Source organism: Oryza glaberrima, chromosome 9 (genome assembly GCF_000147395.1).
Source record: "Oryza glaberrima chromosome 9, OglaRS2, whole genome shotgun sequence".
NCBI classification, from domain to species: domain Eukaryota; kingdom Viridiplantae; phylum Streptophyta; class Magnoliopsida; order Poales; family Poaceae; genus Oryza; species Oryza glaberrima.
The window spans coordinates 7,269,861-7,292,182 of NC_068334.1; the positions used below are offsets into that span (position 1 = coordinate 7,269,861).

Here is a 22,322-nt window from a genome sequence, read left to right on the forward strand (position 1 = left end):
TAGGCCAAGTGCTTCTTTGTGCTCCAATGTGTGTGTGGTTATCTGAAAATAGATTATATGATTAATATCTCTATTTATTTTGAGTATTGGTTCAAAAAGGGTAGAATGCCATTTTGACATAGTTTTTCTTTTACCTATTATTTGCTTCTTACTCACTCCAGTGTCAAAATTATTGATGTTTTAGCTACCGAAGCAAAGTATGCTAATTCTTGACATTTTGGTTTTGCTTGTGCATCTTGGATCTGCTTGCCACTGCATGCATGTACGCAGACCATGTCCAAAACATCAAAAATTTCGAAACTGGAGGGGGTATTTCTTTTACACAAGTGTCAACATACATGACGAAAGCTGCAGTCGTGACATATGTAAAACCACCTTTTTGTTTTTTCATGTGACCTAGATATTTCGTCAACTTTTCTTCACTTATTTCTCAAGGCCCTCTATATTGAAAGCTTGAGTTTTACCCTTAATTGTGGACTTCATCTAGCACTTCAGATTTAGAAGAGCCATGGAAGCATTTATCACCTTTTGAAGGTGTTATGTCCAAGTCTGAACATTTAGATACAGCTCAAAGGGCATTTTAATTTGTATAGCATCAATATGTCTGGAGGACATGTGAAATATTTTCTCCTTACTGATTTGTCTAATGAAAAATCTAGTATTTCAGACAAACCTTGCTTACTGAAGAACCAAAATGAAAATCCAACACAGCACCAACCTTGGGAAGAAAAGATCTAGAAGATGCGTAAGAGGTGAAGAAAAGAAGGTTGATAGCTATATGTCTTGGTACGTACTGTAGAACAGTGGGAGCACTTATCAACTTTTTCCAAAGTGCGATTTCACAATGAACCAATCATCCTTTATTTCGAAAACGAGGAAGACACTGTTGTGCTTTGCCAAAAGCTATGTGCTCCCACATGCTCCAATTCCATATAACAACTTTTGCAATTCTCTGGCTTCAGCAGGAAAAAAAATTCATTTCTCTGCATAAACACCTCTTGGATGCATCCTTTCTTTCAGAATTTTGAGCTAGACAAGGAGAGAAACACAAGATCTCTACCAAAATCCATAGAGCCTAATCCTGAAGTGCACCTAATTGGATGACAGATATCCTCTACAGTAAAGCTGATTTAATTGAATCGAGCTCTTATATATACAGAGCTGAGCTATCCTGCTGAAAGGATGGTGAGGGTGAATTTTCAGAGAAAATGGTACAAGAAGAATAGATAAAGGCATAACTGCCCAATTGTCGCTGTTGGAATATGTTGGCATGTGACTTCACGAAATGGAGACATCAGCATCAGACATGGAAATAGTAACCAACAGGTCATGGCAAATTCCATGGTGCCATTGAGTCTGAACTTACTTCTGCACTAAGTAAAATTTGGTAGGGAGATCCAAATTTGAGAAATTCTGATCAAGAAAGAATGGGCAAAGAAGCAGTACTCCAAAATTCAATAGAAGCTGCAATTTGTGTCTAATTCTGACTATTTCTCATATTTACACTAGATGTATCACAGGTACAAGCTGAAATTGAAGCTGGTAGTGGCCAATCAAAGAACAAACTAATAGAGAAGTAACCAAAATTGCTGAGAAGTTTCATCCCAATCGTTTGATCGATCGATCAATCATGCCATCTTATGAGCATCGCAACGCATCGGCGGATGATGTAGAGCCTTGCCTTCTGCTCCTTGAGAGCCCTCTTGAGGCCCTTGAGCTTCATGTCTTGAGCACCCATCCTCATCTTCATGATCTGGAGAGATGTGATTCACTGAAAGAGATGAGACAGGCTTTGCTTGTTGGATTTGGAAGTACAAACTTTTGTTTGAGTTTGGAGATAGCAATGGTACATGGTTTATATAGGCCGTTTGTCATGTGGGCTGTGTCAGCAGCTGAAGTGTTTTTTACTCTGCTTATGCATATCTGAGTAATTAACTTGTAACTGGTTTCATGCTTTGAATAAACAAAAGATAGTTTATGTGATCTTGAATCAACTTACTTAAATTTCCTGAGGCTTGGTTGACTTGATAATAAAAAAAATTCATTGATCACGTAATGGCATCATTTGCTCTGCACGATGGATTAACATAAATAAATACACAATATGTATGGTTGAGCTATGAAAAGGTTATCCTACTGGTACTGGACGGTGATGCCACATTGTGAGTCACTCTAGGAGTTCGTGTGTTGTGTCTTGTAATTCAATAGTTATTGCGGAATTTCTTGAAGATGACAGCGCAAGATGGTTTTTAGTCAACTTTTAGGTTTGACAAAAAAATATTTTCCCAGTGAAATGCCAAGTATTCTCTCTTTATCATTCAGTATTTCCTTTTTCAGATGAAGGAAGCTTTATTAAAATCAAGATAATTACATCAAGGAGCTACTTCCGGCTTCTGTATAATATCATTCTTTTGCGGACTTTTGTTAGTAAGTCTACTCATTTTTTTACCACTACTCGTAATCGAAACAATCAAATTTCACCCAATAGAACCGTTATAACCTTCAAGGCAGAGGTGGAATAAACTCGCCCTTGCTCGCTCTAACTCGGTTTAAAATTCCTCCCAAGTCTACACATTCTTCTTTAATAATTAAAAGTAGTCAGTTTTGAACAAAAGTTGATTTCACTCTATCTCAGAGATGGCTCTTTCGCCCTTTAAAGTTGTTCCTAGCTGCAAAGGATATGGTAATAAATATTTTTCCAACAAAAGTTCAAAAAAAGTGAGGAACCATCTCATATTCTACCCATGAAAAAATAAGCAAATACTGAGCCTTACAAACAACCAGGGACCATTGTCACACAAAACTACTGAATTTCATGGAAAAATCACTAGTTAAATTTTGAAGATGTCACATGATGCCAAATTTTAATATTTCTTACCTTTTGTGTTACAAACTCAAATTTTTTAAAACTTTTCATTGGAAGCAAACTCCAAGTCCCTAACGGTTGATGGTCATTTCCAGGTGAATATGAATGTTGACCAGACATCAGTAGTAGAGAGAGAGAAATGTGACTAAGGGATAGTGAGAAAAGATCTAAGAAATCCACGTTTTTAGACAAGAAGAAGAAATATCAGAATTTCAATGTCTGCTGGAAAAAGAAATTTAATTATTTGCCTTTTCATTATTCCAGGGTTATATGCATATTGCTTTCCTTTTTCCGCACCAACTGACCTGCATCGCGAATAAATAGCTCACGTATGCAGCCAATATTAAGATTAATTTTTTATATTATACGAAGGATGTACACACGTACATACCACTATGCATGCACACCCCACACACACCCTTACGGGAGACGCACACCACGTCACCACCCATTGGTGAATGCACCCCCTAACACTCTCAAAGAGACGGAGATTAACAACAAATCTCTAGCCTCATTAAATTCCTATCGAAAACGCATCATTATGTGTATAATATTTTGGTAATAAGATTTACCTAATAAGTAGAGTCATGCATCAATGACTCCATCATAAACTACTGGTGTTTCCCTAATATCAAGAGTTTTTGGTTAATTGATCCCCAAAGAGTGAAAATAAATAAGTTTTCTTCAAGTATTTTGCTGCAGCCTACCATCGAGATTTTTCTTTGTTGGCACAACATTGGCTGTCTGGTCTAGGGATTACTTAAGCATATACCCTTCAAGATAACTAGCACCATGTCAACTACAGAAAAGTCAATATTTTTAAACAAAATGGCAAGCAGAAATGTCAGCGATTATAAACTATTGCTGATAACATTGTTAAGCATTGTCAACACGATGGTTTAACCAATAGTTCCAAAGTATTAGGTTTGACCATGCACACATACACAAATTCTTCGATGATCTAAGAAAAGAAAAGATAAGAGATTTTTTTTTTCATTATCTCTACGCTGGCCAGATGCTATCCTGAGTTTGCCTCCATTCATGATGCTCACATGGCAAGACCTTTAGAGAAGGATACTTCGCTACGATAAAACAATAATAGGATCATATCGTGGAGTTGCTGCCCTAATAGGATGGTAAAATTTTGTTTTATAAAATTTGTTCATAATTTTCTGCCATCCCACACATTTGTTCACTACCCAAAAGTATACTTTTTCTCAAAGGAAGAGGCAGACTGACCAATCTTTTCTCAGACTATTTGGGTATCACTTTAACTTCCAAAGTCAATGCTTCAGGATAAAGATATATATCATGTTAACATGGAGGTAAGAAGTGAAACTGAAGTGTTCCACATTCAACTAACTGTGCAAATGAATTGTCAGCTATCTATTCCTGGTGCATGATGCCAACGAAAACCTTGCCCCAAAAGGCTGGTTCAGCAGACAAACAGAGGTAAGAAAGCACTAAACAAGGCATTGGGAAATAAGCTAATTAACCTCAGCCAATCAGCTTATGTACAATGTACCTGCCAGTCAGACCTATTTTCCTTTTTCATGATTGGATGGTTGTTGCTATGTTAATTACCATTATAGTTTTTTTTATCAAGCAATCTTAATCAAACACAATCTAGGAGCCACAAAGCATCGCAGAATAACATGTGGTGCACGAAATTCAGTGCATACATAGGAAATCATAATGCTTAGCCTCTTGAGTATACTTGTCATATTTGACCACTTTATTTGTTCAAATATTTTGACAGAAGTGGAAAGTCCACCATTATAAATCCCTACTGAAAAGTCCGGCATTATATCATTACTGCCGCTAGAGTCCCTTATGATTTTTTTGTAACAGAAAGGAACATAACTATTTTATGTTAATTTTTTTTTTCAGCTCTTGCAGTTAACAGACAAAACATGATGTGTGCCTTCTGTTACTGCCCTACATAGGGCCTGATAATATATAGGCTGGTAAACTTTTGGTTTCTAAAATTTGTTCATATTTTTTTCTCTTTGCCATTCCACACATTCTGTCACTACCAAAGGAAGAGGCAGAGTGACCAAATTTTTGGTTTATTAATTTACAAGAACACCTGAGTTTTGGTCAGACTATTGGATACACTTAACTTCTCCCAAAATCAATACTTCAGGATAAAAATATATCATGTCAACGAGGAGGTAAGATGTGAAACTAAAGTGTTCTATATTCAATTAGTTTTGCAAAGTAAACACAATTTATCAGTTATTCCTGGCGCATCATGCAAACTAAAACTCTGCTCCCAAAAGGCAGGCTCAGCAGACAAACGGACACAAGAAGGCACTAAATTAACAAAGCATTTAACAATGGGCTAAACCTCAGGTTATGTACAATGTACCTGCCAGTCAGAGCTCATTTTACCTTAATAATTTTTGGATCAAGCAATCTTAAACACAATCTAGGAGAGCATTGCTTCGCAGAATAACATGCAGTGCACGAAATTAGATGGCGCAAGACACAGACGTACAGAGGGTATCATAATTCTTAACTTCATGAGTATACTTTTCATAATTTTACCACTTTATTTGCTCATAAATTTTGAAAGGAGTAGAGAAGTCCACCATTATAAATCACTACGGAAAAGTCCACCATTATAAATAATTACTGATAAATGCCAGCATTGTCAACTAAATGATTTAGTTTGGAGTTCCAAATTAACATCTGGTAGGCGCAGCACATGTACATACAAAGATTGATCTATTCCCTCTTGCATAAATATATAATGTTGCAGCCACAATTAACAATACTCTATTTGCTTTTCTCAAAAAAAAAACAATACTGCTTCATGACTATAGTATTCCGAATCTCTGTCACTTCTGGTAGCCTGAGAGTAGGATAGTATTTTTTTTATGGATCAAAACTTTGATCACCATATTTGCCAATCCATAACACATCTTGTTACTTTCATGGGTACCATTATATTCTTCCTAAAGGAAGAGACAGAGCAACCAAGCTTCTGCTTTGCTTCACAGAGAGAGAACTGAATTTTGGTAGTACTATTGGTGTACGGCAATAGCATCCAAAGTTTTTTTTAATGAAATTAGCATGAAAAGTCAATCCCTTCAGGAGAAAACAAAATAATATGTCAACAAGGAGGGTATGTATGAAGTGAAGCTAAATTGTCCCATTGTCAACTACTTGTGCAAAGTCAGAACAATATGTTAACATTTCAAGTTGATGTCAACTGAACTTTTGCTCCCAAAAGGGAGGCTGGCAGACAAACAAAGACAAGAAAGCACTAAACATAGCATTTGACCTCATGATCTAATTAATGTTCAGCTATGTACAATGTATATATCAGTCAGTGTTCAGTGTTTCAAGTTGAAAGGAACAGCGTTTTGGATGGTTGCTGCTAAGTAACCGTCCTAGTTTTGGATCAAGAAGAATCTAAAACGAAATCCAGGACGAGAACAATGGCGACGTGTTGCTTTGCACAAACACATGGGTTGTACAAATTTTGAGTAGAAAGTCAAATAGTATAACACAGAAACTTCCTTTTCATGAAAAAGTACTCAACGTGTGACAATGTGAGCTCATAGAGCTCATTTTTTCACAAATACAAGTCAGGTTTGGCAACTTTATTTATTCAAAAAGGATTTATCACTGTAATAGATTGGTCCATTATTTCGGTGGCAGAGCGGAAAATTTTAGTAAGATAGGGAGTTAAAATAGGTTATAGCCAACATATAATTAACATGACCATTTCAAAAATAAGTCATCTCTTGTTTAATCCTTTCGCAAAGCAAGGATAAAAGCACGGGTGCGATGTTGGGCCCCCCTCGTATAGAGGTGGGCTTGGTCCACAACAAATTTAAGAAGCTTGTCAAAACCAGCATTCCACAATACATGAGTTCCTTTTTTACCTTCTTTTTATTTGCTCTCTAATTCTTTGATTCCATCAAATTCATTGGTGATAGCTAAACCGGAAAGGTTATTAAAGCTTTTAGCCCACATTAGATAAAATATGGTTTCTATCTTTTTTCTAACTTTGCCTTAGTTAGAAGTGACAAGTGTTCACAAACAAAATGATTAATAAGTTAAACAAGTATGGATGGATTCACCCAAAAGAAAATGATCCTTGCATTAGGTGGAATCCAAGATTGCGTGGAGACGTGGTAAACTTATCCTTTGCTAATCCTCCTAAAAGAATCCTCTTCCGGTCGTCACCTTTCACTAGAAATCAAAGAAGAAAGAACAGTACACAAAAGAAAAACGCTCAAGCAACAGTGCGATTTCCGGTCACCGGTATATGACCAATGACATGCAGTAAAAGTGCATGATGAATGCACTTCTTTATTAGTCAATCACCACAAATGACACTGTCCTTTAAATATTATTAATTGTTTCTACAATTACTATCTACATATTTAAATATATGGCATCGTTGACTTTGGTCAATCTATGCCAGTTTAACAACCATTTTTCTATTAGAATATAATGATAATATTTTCTTAAAAAGTGTAATATTATAAAATAAAGAAAAACATATAAGCATGATTTTTATGTTTCCAAACCAAATATATGGAGAGCTATTGATGATCAAAGCTTTGAAAGTTTTGACCGAATAAAGTCAACAGTGATATATATTTAAATACTAAGGGAGAGTGTTCTTATGAAATGACAATCCCCTAGTGGAGTATGAGCAAAAGGACACAACATCATAAGTTCATAACTATCCAATGGATTATGAGCTAATCCCATCAACACCCAAAAACATTTAATCGAAACAAAACAAAAAAGATTAAGTGAAGCAATTGGGAATTGCATCACTATCCACTTGCAAAATGGTCAAACATTTGGCACCCAACAAGGGAATAGAATCACACAACACTAATCTGCTGTTGTGCCAAAACAGTAAGCATAGTGGGCTTCATACTTTAGAGAGCCCACTTGCATTTCTCTGTGCATTAGGTTCTTTGATGAACCTAACCATGTTCTGCAGAGATGCTCAACTTTTCAGTCCTGGTTTTAGCCATCCAATAAAGCATGTTTACCGTTCCCTAAACCGTTTGCTTAGCAATCGTGTCAATGTCCCCAGCCATGAAATTAAGCAACTTTTTTCTATGCATCAAATTTACACAAACCAATGGAATCATTTGACTGCCCTTGGCACCTTTGTGGCTTTGCTGTTAGATGCCCTAAGAACACTAGGGACAGTTAGCAACCAGACACTAGAGAAACTGCTTGCTTGTCCTCTGGATGTGCTGTTTCAAGGGTGCAGCAACATGATCTTATATTCACTCAGTGATCATAAGGAATTTTGCCTCATTAAACAAGAATCAAAATTTTGTCGACAAACTACTTTCAAGCAAAGCAAATTGTTTCTGACCAAAGCGAAAAACAAGCAAAAAATTTGGAAACAACAGTGAAAAAAGGATTTTTTTTTTCTTTTCCAGTTGATGATTCATCTGAGATTAACTATTTTTATTTATATAATGAGCTAGAGAGGCCTGACTATCTGTTATTATACCCAGAGGTAAAGATAAGAGGGATATGATGTGACAGAACCCAACAATAAGGACACAAGAGCAATCAAGGCACCATGCTCATTTTCTGATGCCAATGCTGCACCAGACACAAGAAGCAGCATGTTGTGTTCAGATTTTCAGAATTCAGAATAGAGCAGCTTGCAAGTTTCAGGCTCAGTGCCTGCATGGACCACATGCATTCTGGTCGATCATTAGATGGTGCAGTGCAACCGTGCAAAGGCAGCATTGCAGCAACAACAAGATGGTGACAAGAACAAGCATATGCATGGACAGTGGCACTCAACTCATGGTGTTGGTCTCTCTTGGCCACACACACATTGGGAACAGGTTGCCGTTTTTTTTTTTTTAGCCTGTAACCAAGATGACTGTTGAACATATGATACAAGATTTCAGGGTGAGCATTGGAGCATTGTCAAAGGTTTTCTTCCAACTGAAACTTGGTTTATATAATAGGGAAACTAATACAGTGTCAACCATAGATTGAGGTTGATTTACAATGATCGGCACCTCGATTCGGAAGAACTCGTAAGTCAAGTAGTTGGTTGATACTGCTGAATCCAAAGTGGTTTTCAGAACCTCTTCTATTTGGGAGTAGCTTGGAGAGAGTGATGTTACTAGCTTCAGTATCTGCATTTCTTCAGGGACAACAGGAACTATAGTAATCAAGTTCAGTTGCAAGGCAATTCTAGTCTGATTGCTGCAAATTCAGGCCGCCTATGTATTTTAGCATCTTCCAAACTTCCTCAATACATGAGAAGTTCTGATTAGGTAATCAAATCGTAATACAAAGATACGCAACGTGCGAATTCCCGAAAAAGTTTTGTTTAGGTAATGGAATGAATATTACAGCTGCACATAAAGCTTGAAACAGTATGATACACTACTCAAAGCTAATGCTTTGGTACAGAAACAGTAGAATGAAGGATAAGTGGCAGTTAGATTCCAGTAATGTGTTATCGATATCAGATCGATTATTACAGTATAAGCTATGCGCTTCGCTACAAAAAACGTCGCAATAAGGAGGATTTTTCTTCTCTAAAAGCCTCTTGTCTCCTCTTTGAAAGAGACAAGAGCTACCCTGTTTCAATATTGACATATGATGACTGTTCCTCAATGATGAACTCTAAGACCTCTCACAGAAAAAAATAATAATAATAGTAAATAAAGAAAAAAAAACAGCTCCGGATATGACTGAATGAAAGGCTCCTTCCTTCCATGGCAAATAAGATAATATACAAAGTTCCGTACATTTCAGGTTTTCTAGCCTATGATTAAAGTTGATTAGGAGTAGTAGTAATCCTGAAGCAACTAATCTGCACTGCTTGACTGCAAAGGATGGCTTATAGGAACCCTGAAAAGGCATGCAGCATTACATTTGCATCTTGTTTTTTTTTTCAGAGAGAACATTTATAGATCTATTAACGTAGCGTAGTCGTTAGATGCAGATTATCTAAAAGAAGTCATTAGATGCAGGTCTAATTCGGCAACATAAGGATTTTCAGACTAAACATGAAAAGGTTTATATATAAATAGTTGAGTCCGTTTATACAACATAGGGTTCAAAAAGGTATTCGAACATTCAAAATAGGCAACGAATTTAACTTGGGCCGAATTTAGGCCTCCTTCAGTCCTTTGGAGTGGATAAAATTATAGGAAATTACTCCCTCCGTCTCTAAATATTTGACATCGTTGATTTTTTAGCACATGTTTGACCGTTCGTCTTATTCAAAAACTTTTGTGAAATATATAAAACTATATGTATACATTTAAGTACATTTAGCAATGAATCAAATGATAGAAAAAAATTAATAATTACTTAAATTTTTTTAATAACACAAACAGTCAAACATATTTTAAAAATTCAACGGCGTCGAATATTAGAAACGGTGGGAGTAATTAATAATTCTAATTTATGTGCAAATCCTCGACTCAGTTTAATTACTGATTATTGTGTGCCTAAATTATTGGCATATCAACCACGATCAAACTTTACATTTTAAACTTAATTTTCATAGTTGATTTTAGGGATTTTTTCCCATTATACTGTATTTTGAAACTTAATTATTATTTTTTTGGAAAAGGCTATACGTACTAACTTTTTCTTACTAAATTCTTACTAACACTGATGTGTCATGTTATGAGTGTATCTAGATTTTTTGTAACTTCCATCTACTTAAATCAAACGGGTTGAGATGGTTGTTAGTAAAAGTTACTAACACTGATGTGTCATGTTATGAGTGTATCTAGATTTTTTGTAACTTCCATCTACTTAAATCAAACGGGTTGAGATGGTTGTTAGTAAAAGTTTAGTAAGAAAAATTTAGTACGTGTAGCATTGCTCTTATTTTTTTGCTTTATTTTTAGATCAACCGTACCTCAACCGACCGGCCGTACTTTTCATGATTGGTCCTATTTATTTTTTGGTTTTTATCTGTGTTAACCGTTACTAGCCCACCGACAAAGTGCACAAATACAGTTGTAGTGGTTTAGTCCAGTTAATCTTGCAGTCAATAATTTAATCAAGCAGCCTTACATGTCTGCCCATCTTGCAGCCTTCCACATGTACTTACTTCCTATAGAGGTTATTTTCTTCTTTACAGAAACCAAGGCAGATTACCATGCAGGTCATGCTTGCTTACTGCATGAAAAAATAGCATGAAGACGACTCGAATATATTATTTCCAAGTGGAGAAAGAATTCTGCAGAATCCTTCTCGTGAACTCAAGGTTGTTTGAAATTTCAAGTAGATGGACACACATCAAAATAATGATAGGAAAACAGTATACTGTCAGTATGTATTTACACTCTCCTAGCTTTACAAGAGTAGTGGTTACCCTTGCCTTCCAAAGAGGCAAGAAAACAAAGGGAAAATCCATAGGAAAATGATCAAATGCTGTTACATGTCAAGCTTGATTCTCACCCACCAGAATGGCAGGGTGAAAAAAGATGAAAAATTTGCAAACAGAAGAGAAATGAGCCCCCTGATCTGATCAAATGATCAATCACTCCAGCAGAGAAGCATGACGACGCAGCGTCGGATGATGTAGAGCCTGGCCTTCTGCTCCCTCAGGACATTCTGCAGCTTCCCCCTCTTCTTCTTCACCTTCTCCATGGCTGCCAATGCAGTGGAACACTGAAAAATGCAATGCGAATCAAGGTTCAGAGCGCTCTCTCTCTCTCTCTCTCTCTCTCTCTCTCTCTCTCTCTCTCTCTCTCTCTCTCTCTCTCGCTTGCCTTCAGGCGAATGCCGATATGCGGGTAGAGAATGAGAATGCAGTGATGCAATCTTTGCTTATATAGAGGAGCCAAAGGATATCTCTAGAGCTTGCACCATAACCACCCACCACCTCACATGCAATTTCAGTACTTATTTTCTTTTTTTGCCTTGGAGGAGACACTTCCAAGTCTAAATGCATGCCCCTGATATTCTATTGCTTATGATAATGGTTAAGGAGGGTGAGCACTTACTTAACAATGTGATCATAGATGGACCCTTGATGGGTGCTGAGGCACAGTACCCAGGGGCTGCTCCATGATTGAGGACCATGCGCCGCGCCGCGGACAGGATCAAGTGGCCATACATGCCTGCAAGCAAGAAAGGCAACCATGGTTCCATTGTTTAGTGCCCCCAAGGGAGGCTGTTCATGGTCCTCAAACAGTCAAGCCTACCATAATCTCTGCAATTTTGGGTATCTCAATGCAGAAGCTTAGCCCTTAAAACTACTAAAAGGGCACTGGAGACACTGTAGCAAGTCTGAAAATATGAAAAAACCCAGTGAAGGGACTGGATAAGAGATTTCTTTTCTCCTTACCTGCAGATTGCTCATGTGCATTGCTCATACTGACTACAACAACTCTAATCAGATCCATGCTTGCAAGTTCTTTCAGAATATACTAGAGTTTTCCTCGCACTAGAAAGGGACACAGCACAGCACAGACATACCTGGGTTGGAAAGAAATGAGAGGTTGTCAAGCAAAATCAATTCAGAGATTCATCAGTCAACATTTACAAGAAGAGAAATTCTTGTTGATAGACCTATCAATCTAGTACCAGCAAAAGGTAAATAATACTTATTCATGGATATGAAAGATCCTACTGTGTTCATTTTTTCTTTTTGCAAGGATAAATACTACTGTTAGTGTCCGTGCTCGCCATCGGTATGGTCTATTCTTGATTTGAGTATACTTCCAAGATTCATTCCATGAAAAACAAACCAGGTTCTTTCCATGACAAACAAACAATGTTTGGATTGACATTAGCTGGCACTGATGAACAGATCAAGGTGGGGGGCTAAACTCCAATCATGAGATAATTCCAAATGGACAACCCTTGAACTGACTGAAGTGACACAACCCAGGCCCCTACACTAGCCCTGCAACTACTTGGATAGGCAATCACAAAAGACAGCAAACTAACAACTTGAACAGTCAATTAACTACAAGCCAGGGCACTAGGCAACGAATCAAAGCACTAAACTACCAGATGACCAATGGTAATCGTGATCCAGAACACAATTTGTAGATCTTTAACATTCAGATGCCATGCTTCATTTCAAACCATCCTTATAGGTCATAACCAGGGTTCAACTATCAGAGGTGGTATAAAATTTCAGGGGTCACTGAAATTCCAGGGGCCCAAAATACCTTAAGTCTTTGTTGTCAGTATACATGTAAATGAAACAAACATCTCAAAGAATAAATTTTGATAATTTTCAAGAAGAAGTTGGAAAATTTGAATGCCTAAAACTTTTTGACCTTTATGAAGTTCTATACGGAGGGACTGAAAAGTCAAAGTCATAGGAATTTTTCAAATTCCATTCTGAAATTTCAAACCTTGGTCCGAACTGCTACAGGTAAATAATGTAAATTACATTTTTGTACACGGCACACCTATAAGGTAGCTAGTGTGCTCCTTTTCCTCAGACAACATGGGTACTCTGCATGTGCTCAATAACTCTTAACTATTTGTGTTAAATTTCTACCTAGTAATGAGGAAGCAGTTAACAGAGGCAACTAAAAATGATAGTGAGGTTATGATCAACTCATTGGTCGAGACCAAAATGTTGGTTAACATGAGACAGGGCCTGTGTGCTACACGACCAGCATTGAGACATCTAATGTCACATGCTTGACTAGCATTCATACAGAAGATTCAATGCTTGGTCAGACAATGTTGCATGTGCTAATTATTATCAATCATATATATTCATAACACATTAAATCAAGGTCAAAACTAAAATCCAGCAGCCTTAATCCAACTTGGCCTCAAAAAAGAAAAACGACAACTTAATCCAACTATATGAAAGATACTTCAGAAAGTTTAAACTTAGCAACAGAAAGGTAATTACTAATCAACTCATGATAGAAAATAACAAAGAGACACACAAATGAAAACATGGGAGCTCTCTACAAGTACAAGTGGCAAGCAGCAGACAGGCCCTATATAACAAAGTGCCCAGTGTTTTGACTGGGAATTAGGGAGACATGGAAATTCAGTAAAGAACAGAGCATCAAACGGCTACATTGTCCACAAGACAAGAACACTCCAACCAAAGCGTGCGCACACACACAAAAGCTATTTCCTGGTCATCTAGAATAAGTACACTACAAAGTACTTTTCAGTCAAAAAAGATATGCTGATTGCACGGATGATCAGTGCACTCGTCCCATCTTTCCTAGCAGCTTCCGAACGTATCAAGAGGACATGAGGAGATCTCTAAGATGCTTGAACACTGGTTTTTAAGAACTTTTGCAACTCTTTAACCACACAATCTACCGACAAGAGGATATACTACAGTACTAAAACACATTGTTAATTCTGACGAGTCCAAGAAGATCTGGGGGATGCAACAAAACCATAATTAATTCCTCCAACGAAATCAGATGGGCAAATTACAGTGCAGTGAGATATACCAAGTATCTCCATGGAGAAGAAAAGCAAGATAAGGGAATAGTTTACAATACCAGCGGCGCATGAGCAGCACTGCCAGTGCCAGATACCAAGAACCTTCATCGGAGCCATGCTGAACCACTGAATCTGCAGATTTCTACACGTATGCAGGTGGCAGCAGGATGAGCTGTCCGTTATCTGAAATGATCATATCCATCAATAAAATCAAGCTTTTTGTCGGCGACAAGAACAATAAGCTACATTCAGGTTCAGAGATTTGTCTCCCTAGATTAAAGAAAGCAAAGGAAAACTAAAGTATTAGCACGATTGCATGGGAGCAGAGGTGCGACATGCTTTGCCTCCTCTCTATAAATCATTAGCCTCCTTCCAAGTTCTGTACCACAGCAGTAAGCTCCAAACGTAATCATCAGAGAGCAGAGAAACCTACATTCATCACCATTGTAGCTTCTGTTTCATCAAGCAAAACTGAAGCCATGAAGACTGTGAACCAAGGCAAGCAGAGAGGAAGGATGACCAGAGCTCTGAAAGAGCATAGAGCCAGGCTCTACATCATCCGCCGGTGCATCGTCATGCTCCTTTGCTGGCATGAATGAACTCCAGTACTGCATGTTCTTCCATTGGATCCCATCAAGGATCCATGGAGAGGCTACACACATAGCTAGGGAACTATATCAGTTAGAAGTAGAAACCAGGAAGGAACTCCATGTGCTCATGCTAGGTTGAGGTTGCATTGAAGCAAGCTTGGCAAGTCTAGAGTTCCTATCATTTGTTTCTTGAGTTTTTTTTTCTTCTTTTTTTTCCCTTTTATCCAGTTCTTTTGTCCTGCTGCTATCCCTTTGGCAGTGGGATATGGTAGGTCTAGCTTTTTGTACATGCTATGTATTGTAGCAAGCAGTCTACCTAGGAATGATTCAGCAGAAGAACAGCAAAGTTGATCGAATTCTATCGAGTGAAACTGAACTTTTTTTTACATTTCTACATCAAGTGAGTCTATATCTGTCTTTTCTTGACATGATGACTAAGCAAATAACTTGATTAATGGAATCTTTACTGACTATAATGTCTTAAGCAGAAAGAATGAAGCCTACTGAAGCCTATCATCTGTTCTTAATTACCCACATGCAACACTGCATCCAGGCAGCAGGGCTCTAGCCTCTAGCTAAGACCTAAGTTAGCCACCAGATCATATGATATTATCACCCACAGATAGGACAAAATCACTAATTAACCAGCTGCAGTGCAGTCACAGATACAGAGAGAAACAGTGCTCACCAGGAATGCAGGGGCCTTGTCTTCTGGGAAGATCTGAGCTCCTCCTGCATTTCTTAAGTTATCAGAACAAAAGAAAACAAACACAGGATGCAGAACCACAGCAAATGCAGATGTGACCAAACAAATGCAGACAAAAGTGGAGCAAGCTGACAAACGCACGAACACACGCACGCACGCGCGCACGCACTGAGGCACGTGCAGGACATCTTCTGAGCAATGGCCAGGAGGGAGTCCATTTAGTCTGCTTTTGCACCCAGGTCAAAAGTGAATTCTGGCTACTAGGAATGAGAGCACCGGTGCCCACAATCCTTTGATGGACTGAGAAAAAGCATTGCTGATAGTAGCAAAGATATTCCAGTGGCATTGTTCAGTCAAGATTCAGAAATTCATATTAACTCTGAGTAAACTTCCACTCAGAAAAAAAAAAAAAACTCGAATACACAGGAGGACTGCGTACCATTGCATTAAGAAGGAGCTTCCACTCAGCACAAAGTAATAGTGTTCTCTTTGTAGATTGCTGGATTCCATACCTCTGCTACATTGGTCACACAAAACAAATTGACTGTATTTCTCTAAGACAAGAGAATCAGGTGCCTGAGACTAACATATGAAGCAAAGAATTAGGTAAGAGCTTTGTGCCTCCTTACTGTATGCACAATATATTACTTTCTCTTGTGTATGGTATACAGATATTTGTAATATGCATCAAGTTCAATGTTGCATAAGACTTCACACATATAGATAGAGCATTAATAGTATGACAAAAAGAAAAAACTAATTCCATTTTTTTCCATCGAAGGTGCAAAGTACAAAGCATCTGATACAAATCACTGCAAACATTTAAAAAGTGCAGTTTCGAAAAAAGAAGTAAAGTGCCATCACTCAATTTCAAGTCTTGCAACTTGCAAGTTTCCACAGTGGCAATCATCATCAACAGCAAACGGAACCATCAAGTTGTAGGGCAATTAAGAAGTGATTTTCCATATCAATTTTTCTCAAGTTGTACAAGAGGGGGGGACATCTCAAGACTGTAGAGTTGGATCTCTCACAAGCTAGAGAAAAAGGACATCTCCCAAAATGAAACCTTCAGACTACAGAGCGGTACATTGCCAAACTATACAGAGCAACTACACCTCAGTTCTAGCTAAATCCTACCAAAATGGCAGAGCCAAAAAAAATTCCATCCAGAATGGAATGGAAAACAAGGTCCACAATGGACATCGATCAATCGCTCCAGCGGAGCAACATGATGACGCAGCGGCGGAAGATGTAGAACCTAGCTCTCTTCTCCCTGAAAGCTCTGTTGAGCCTCCCCATATGCCCCCTTCGGCCTTCAATCTTCATAGTTTGATGAGAATGCTGGGTGCAGGGCAAAGGAGGGAAGAGATGGAGATAGACAAGTTGTAGAATGTAATGGCTAGTGTGTGGTATGAGAGGGAAGCTGGAGTGGGGGGCCTTTATATAGTGGCACAGGAGGGGATATGCCATATCAAAAGAACATCATACCCCCACATGCAGGCAGTTTGTTTATGCACTAGGAGGCACACTTCTGACCCTAAACTTATCATAATCACTATTCTATATTTCTATCTGTATAGAGCTTAGGAGCTAGCAAAAACTTAAAATATGCATGGCCACTAACAAGAGAATTACTGTGGTAAAACCAGACAAGATAAAGTGGTCAGGCAGGTGCAGATTGTTTACTAACCCCAAGAATGGGACTCCAAAATGTCCTAGCTCCTTAGCAGGAAGCTTCCAGGAAGGTCACCTTGATGCATAGAATAAAACTGATCTAAGTGTATCACCAACAGATGTTAAGACCTGGTTAACTCTCATTGCAAAATGTTGCACCATCAGCCAAGCTGGGGTGAAAACTTCAGATTTCTATGAGACTTGTCTGATTTCACTTTCCATGAACTGGCATGGGGCTATAAGTAATTAAGATTATCCCTGACAAACACTAAGAACGAAGTATTGCAGCTGTGACTTAGAAATTATTATCTACAAGATCATAAAAATAAATCTTGGACTTCTAGGAGACCTGTATGCTAAAATTCCCAACTCCTTTTACATTCCATGCACTGAGATGGAGGTAACTCCAACGTTATACTTTCATCAGTAATGAATCTCAGGTAATGGTGATTCAGTCGGCAACTTAGGAACAGAATAGTGCTATAACCTATAAGGAACTTTTGATGGCAGATTGAACATATATACCCTGGAATCTGGATAATTTTTCAGTAGGAGAGCCCTTGAAAGGTGTTCTCTATCTACTCAGGACAATATCCTTAAAAACAGGCCGTTCAGTTGCATGCAACTTAACAACTGCATAAATTTGAAAAGAGCATATAACTTGATAGCTTCTGTCTTTTGTTCTTACTATGTAACTTTTTTTCCCATGGAAGCATTAGAATACAGATTTGAACTATCAATGTCCCCAGACTCCCAGACTGTTCTTTGCAGTACAAAACTTGCCTTCTGGTAAGGTGACAAGTTCCCAAATGTTAATATCACTAATTGCCTTTATTTCTTCTTTTCCTGACAGAATGTTTTAACCTATGTGTTTCATAAATTCCAGTGCCTAAAATGTATTTGCTTAGATTTTCATAAACTTGGAGTATATAGTGATTCCAGCTGAAAATGGCTTGCCTTAGCTCATTTACCATCGGAAATATCTTGTATAGCTCGTGTGGTTACACAAGCATCATCAGTGAAGTCACTACAAGACATTGTTAAGTCCAAAAGAGTGCAAGAGGAAACCATAAAAATTTCAGGACTGAACACTAATCATGCACTGGGGAATCAAATCAGAAGAAAATCTCCATATGCACTGAATCTGTCTCTACTACTGAAGTCATACGCTAGGAAAAAATGCTGAGGATGACAAGGTAGATTGAACGGGCACCAGAAAGAAACTTCCTATTTTGAAGGGTAATGCAGCATGATCTCAGTCTTTAGTTTCAATCAGTGAAAGGGAGTGGAACCTTTTGTTATCAGCAAAATTAATTCAAGTCTTTGATGTTCTTTTCTCTTTTATTGCGGAGATTTTTTGCATACTAATTTATTAAGTTTGAATCCATGTTTCTAGCTGAAGTAACATAGGCCCCCATGCTCGTTTTCTACTAGAAGCTAAAAGGTGTGCCTTCTACTGGACAATAATTTGATCGAGCCTTCTTTTAGCAAACATAACAAAGAAAGATAAAGTCCTGACATTATTCACCACCTTCTAGATATTCAATATTTTCAGGTATAGCTATATTTGGAAGTACACCTTAGTTCAGAAAATTGTAACCTTTCTTAAGGGAAAAATTAAAGTCATGCATAGACTAGAAAACGATTAGCACAAGATGCATCATTCATAAACTCAACAGAATAAAATCTATTCTGGACTACAGTCCGAACATATCAAGTCCTATCAATCGGAGCAATGCACAAATATAGTGAAACTTTCTAATGCAAACATACAGCATCTTAGGGGAAAATCTTATAGCTAATGAAAGTTTTAGCCGTCCATATAATATGCAGTAAATGTTTTTTTTGGGACAATCCACACCAGACAGCGCGAAGATTCATTGAATAGAGCAGGAAAAAATTACAAGGCTAGAACCCTGGGAGGCCATAGCCAGGAAAGAAGAAAAATATCCACCAGCGACGCACCGACAGCACCTACACACAGGCCAGGAGAAGGCGCACCTGACCGGCTGCCGCTAAGCCAACAAAGGAACTACAACCAAGATCGCCCAAAACCCAACCCTAACATCCGAACACCGAACACCACTCTAGCCACCTCTTTGGGATTGAGGAGAGAGGGTGAGAAAGATGGAACCACTCTCCCCCCTAGGCCCTCCAACGTGGCCAACTTGTGTAAGCTAGGACGCCAACACAAGAGGACATGACATCTAGAGTAACTGAATTAGTGATTATTTTGGGGTTGTTCAGATTGATGCCATTTCAAACCATACCATTTTTGATAAAGTTGCCAAATATGTGCATCCATTTAGTTTTTTACCAAACTCTAGTAAATACATAAGAAATGCTGCCAAAACTTGCCAGTGTTGCCAAAATTTGGTAAGGTTTATTTTGGCTATAATCTAACAAGCCCTTTGTAAGTTGTTGCTGTACGGATGGTGAACGACAAACAATATTATTTAGAGATAATTCCTTCCAGTAAGAAAAATAAATAGGAAAAATAGACGAGACAATAATTTGCACAAATCAAGAACATAACACACACTGTTCCCTGATACTATTCCTTAAGAATATAGTGCCCTTGTTATTAGTAGGAAGCCCGACAAAATGTTAAGTGGAGGTTTCAAATGATTCCCTCTCAAAATGATAATTGTACGTTTGTAGAGCACATACCTGCCATTGGAGCTAGAGGAACAGCCCATCGACAAAAGCAGGCAAGTTGCATTACTATCACCTTAGAAAGACCATTGAGTCCATTCAATCCTAGTTGTGTATAATATCCCTGTACTCTTGACTAGCAGTACTGTCTTGGTAAAACCAACTTTTCAATATCTTCAATGCTACAACAGAACATCATTGCCAGGATGCATGCATGAGAATCAGAAATGAGTGAGAACCAAGACAGTCCATGTTTACTATGAAAAAGTTCCGAGTATCAATACTCAACATCCAAAGTTGTTCTGAATATGATACATTAATCGGAGAACGATGAGACAAAGATGGTAACTTGTGTATCTTGGAGAACCTCTAAAAGAGCTACAGCATGGACCATGCTACATACAATTTGCATAGCAAAAACATGTTATGTTATAACATCAGATCCATTTGGCAATAGAAAATGTGGAAGCCTAGATGCACCGAGATAATTTGAAAGTTGTACCTTTAGAACTAAGAATAGTACGGTCATACTCGAAGGGATCAGTACATTTTTAAGACAGGAGACCATATCCTTCAGTTTTCGAGGAGTTAAATTACCGTAAACTCACTTACATAGCCTTCATGTGAAGTACTTGCAAGCTGCACTACTCCAAGGATAAAAGAAAAAAAATTAAGCGAAACAATAAAGTCCTCTTATTCCTACACAGTACACAAGAAGAAGCACCAAATCCTTAAAGCTGCTCAAAACTGTCGAAATATGCATAAGATCCTACCAACCCTTCATACAGATTGTAAAGGTGAGTAAACCTCCCCAGAGAGATCTCAAAAGTAGCTCAGAGAGGAAAATAAAGCAGAACAAACATATAATTTAGCTATCCAAGAACAGCCTTGTCTGGTATAAATGAACTCTTGTGGAGCAACTCTGTAGGAATCATCAAACAATTCTGCACACTGAAACTTGCATGTTATTATAAGGCTTTTTTTTATGGCAGGAAAGGGTTTAAACAAGTCCACCTATAATCCAATCCAAATTGCCTGAACTAAAAGCAGCTTTTTTGTGATATCATGAATGCTCACATGGTCTGATGCACGGTATATGCTTATGGTTAACTTCAGCGAAGTATAAGTTTCAGAGTCCATGGCAAATTCTCAACTCTCAGCATGAGAGAGAATAAGACATATAAAGAATGCGAGCTTTGTCTCCTAAGTTGCATTCAACTTATTCAACTTGGTTATAATGCATATCTGCATGTGAATGAGTTCACGGAGTGTCCTATAAAAGGCTCCTACCTCTTCACATGATAACCAGATCTACATAAACTCAAGCAGCAAACTCTTACATTGCTTCGCCTTCTACTTCTCCAATCAAAATAAATCAGTAAGTCACTATCAGCCTTGTGCACATGAAAGCAGAGAGGAAGAACATAAGAAGTGGAAGATTCATTAGAACTCGGAAAGAGTGTCAAACTCGGCTGTACATCATCCGATGGTGTCTGGTCAGGCTCCTCTGTTGGCATGATTGACTTCAAATCTTCAACGCATTTGTCATCAACATTTCTTCAACCCAAGGTCTTTTTCCTTAGCCTATATAAAATATTTCAGGGAAGTCATTATGTCAAGGAGTCAATCGAGGTGTTACAACTTATTCAAGCAAGAGCTGATTGAGAGATCTAGCTGCAATTACATAACTGGGATTTTTGTTGGAATTATGAAAGCAACTTCTTCTCCAGTTTGTTAGTTGAGAAAATTTTGTAATTCTTATCCTTTTCTTGCCTGGTTAACATGACATTTTGCTTTTGTATTAGATCACATTGGATGTACATTCTTTCTGCTAATTAAAACTTAGTTTCTTATTAGATCACATCAGTTGTAAATTGTTTACAAGGGAATAATGTTTCTTGTAGCAAATAATGAAAAGGCGGGCTAAAGGTTCTGAATTATCCAGCTGTTGTATATAATTAAAGCAATTGCTTTCCACTTGATCAGTTAATGAGGAAACATCAAACCTGCTTCAGAATGCGTATTATAAGAACTATTATTCACTTTCATCTCCTTTCATCATCATGCATCAGCTCCACAGATCAATGAGTATCAGAAAGTGACAATAACAGATCTTCTATTGCCATTTTCAGAGAAATGCTATTGTAACTGAAATTTTTTTAAAAAATCACTTTTACTAACCTTTGTTTACACAAACATACAACAACAGTAACACATAATAACTTCTGCAATATAAGCTACATGAAGTATATCATATAAGGTAAGCAAGTGTGCATATTATATTACCTGACATAATGAAGCCTTCAATATCTTCATAGATGGACAGGGTTATGCAACATAAAAGCATAAAGCAACAAGTTTCTTATGGCACCTCTAGCCTTGTCCAATTAAGAGAGAGTTGCTA

At 37.8% G+C, this 22,322-nt stretch overlaps 1 long non-coding RNA gene across 3 annotated transcripts; it reads right to left on the reverse strand.

Moving 5' to 3' along the window:
- Positions 1-12,306: 12,306 nt before the first annotated feature.
- On the reverse strand, positions 12,307-22,322 carry LOC127784413 (uncharacterized). Of its 3 annotated transcripts, XR_008019484.1 has the most exons (7): positions 22,205-22,322; positions 19,934-21,502; positions 16,029-16,171; positions 15,572-15,615; positions 14,727-14,957; positions 14,353-14,476; positions 12,307-12,331 (listed from the first exon to the last, which is right to left on the reverse strand). It is a non-coding gene; the product is annotated as an uncharacterized LOC127784413 (long non-coding RNA). The 3 variants fall into 3 exon arrangements; XR_008019483.1 differs by having other exon boundaries at positions 14,727-15,615; XR_008019482.1 differs by having other exon boundaries at positions 14,727-16,171.